This window comes from Eschrichtius robustus, chromosome 20, assembly GCF_028021215.1.
Source record: "Eschrichtius robustus isolate mEscRob2 chromosome 20, mEscRob2.pri, whole genome shotgun sequence".
NCBI classification, from domain to species: Eukaryota; Metazoa; Chordata; class Mammalia; order Artiodactyla; family Eschrichtiidae; genus Eschrichtius; species Eschrichtius robustus.
The window spans coordinates 10,494,951-10,497,091 of record NC_090843.1 but is presented as its reverse complement, the minus strand read 5'-3'; the positions used below and the strand labels follow the sequence as shown (position 1 = coordinate 10,497,091).

At 46.6% G+C, this 2,141-nt stretch overlaps 2 non-coding genes across 2 annotated transcripts; both read right to left on the bottom strand.

Annotated features, from left to right (window-relative positions):
• Window positions 1-722: 722 nt before the first annotated feature.
• LOC137755664 (small nucleolar RNA U2-30) lies at window positions 723-798 on the bottom strand. Its single transcript, XR_011072057.1, has one exon. It is a non-coding gene; the product is annotated as a small nucleolar RNA U2-30 (small nucleolar RNA).
• Window positions 799-963: 165 nt separating this feature from the next.
• Window positions 964-1,042, bottom strand: LOC137755666 (small nucleolar RNA U2-19). Its single transcript, XR_011072059.1, has one exon. It is a non-coding gene; the product is annotated as a small nucleolar RNA U2-19 (small nucleolar RNA).
• Window positions 1,043-2,141: the final 1,099 nt, after the last annotated feature.

Genomic DNA, 2,141 nt, shown 5'->3' with positions numbered 1-2,141 from the left:
CCGTGAGCAGCCCTGTTGGGCTGTCCCCAGGCTCTTTGCACTTCATCTGTCATCATCGTGAAACAGCAGACCCAGCCCGAGCTCCCATTTCATATTTGAGGGACACACCTCCTTCTGGCAGAGCAGCTGCGAGTCCTGGATTCAGGTTCCTCACTCCTCCCATCTCTGTACGTGCCCCCGGTGGGTCTCTCCTTGGGGAATGGCTTGACAAAGTCCAGATGACTGCAATCTTACCGTCCCCAAACTACCCTAGGCATCTTACCTGAGGTCTTAGCCTACTTTGGCTGCCACGACAGAATACAACAGACTAGGTGGCTTAAGCAGCAGAAATTTACTTCTCACAGTTCTGGAGGCTGGAAGTCTGAGATCAAGATGTGGTGTGGTCAGGTTCTGGTCAGGGCCCTCTTCCTGGCTTGCAGACTGCTGCCTTCTCGCTGTCCTCACATGGTGGGGAGAGGGCTCTGGTGTTTCTTCCTATTAGGGCACTAATCCCATCACGAGGGCCCAACCCTCATGGCCTCATCTAACCCTGATCACCTTCCAAAGGCTCGACCTCCAAATACCATCACATTGAGGGTTAGGGCTTCAACGTATGAATTTTGTGGGGATAAAATAATTCAGTCCATTAAACCTGCAGTAAGAGGAAGTCAAGTCAGCCCTTCAGAACTATGATGTTGTTTGTTTCTGAAGACATCACCAGCCAAGGGGAGCACCCCCTACTTTGAGCTCAGATCAAGCGTAGAAATGTTCATAGCTATAGCTATAAAGGGCAGTAGCAAAACCTTTTCATCGTTGCTCAGAACTGATTACCTTTCATACACATACATCCCCACCCCAATCTCACTCATCCATCAACAAATCCTCAGATATCCACCATTGTCTTTATATACACATACACACACACAGACACACACAACCCTAGGCCTAACCCCTTATTGTTTTAAATTACTCTATACTTTTGCTTCTCAGAACTATAGAGATCACACATAGGTAGACTGGAAGGTTTTTAGATGCTCAGATCTGGCTATTTTCATCATTGGTCCGTTTCAGTAAGAGAAGATCTCAGAGAAGGGGGCTCTCTTTTGAGTGTCATGTCTTTAAGTCAGGTTTGGTTTTTTTAATATTGTAGAATTTGGACTAAAGAGGAAAATAACTTTAAAAAAATCATATTTTTCTGTAACTGTAGAGCTGATTTGTTGACAAAGGTCATTTTCCTATTTAATGCTTGATTGCAGCGTTCTGTATTATAAAATTTTCCTCTCCTGTCTTCAGCTGTCCTTTTAGTATCCTTTGGCTAATTCAGCCATTTAAAAATGGTGTTGTGGAAGAATACTTAGTGATTTGTTATGAGACATAGTTAAATGGAAAAAAGTTACAAAATGGAATGTACAGTATGATCCCACTTGGTACCAAAATATATATTCTATGCATAGGAAAGTCTGGGAGGGTATATATGCTCAAAATGTTAACAGGAGTTATTTCGGGGTAGTGTGATTGTGGGTTATTTTAAATTTTCTTCTTTTTGCATATGTGTAGTTTCTAAATTTTCTGCAGTGAATATGTATCACTTTTATAATAAGGACACAATTATAACTACAGATCTTGCCAAAGGCTGCTCAGACTGCCTGACCACAGGGGGCTGAGGTCGCCCCTCCTGTGCTGTACAGCTCCCATGCTCAGCCCCAGGGTGCCTTAGGGGCCACACACCAAAAGCTCCCCTCCCACACTCCTGGGACTCTGGGCTGTGCAGAGCTGATGCTGGTTTTCCCTAGTATTGAAGGGACCTGGAGACCCCTCCCTGACAGGTGAGTTTATCACCACCCTCCTTGATGGGCCTCTAGTCCTCTATTCTATCCATGCCAGCCAATGGGTGTGCTGGGGGCATGGCCGGGTGAGTCTAGGGACGTGGCCAGGGCGTGGCCTCGGGAGGATTTCTGAGGCCTGGAACCCCCTTTGCTGGAGGAGGGTGCTGTCCCATCCCTAGGGTGGTCCTGTGAGAAAAACAAAGGGCAGAGGCTGCGTGGTAGAGAAGGTCAAACCCCAGCTCCCCCACCAACTAGCTCGTGGTCGACCCTCTGAGCCTCAGCTTCCTTAACCTACAGAACGAGGGTGATGCTGTGAAAATGAGTTGAAATACGAGG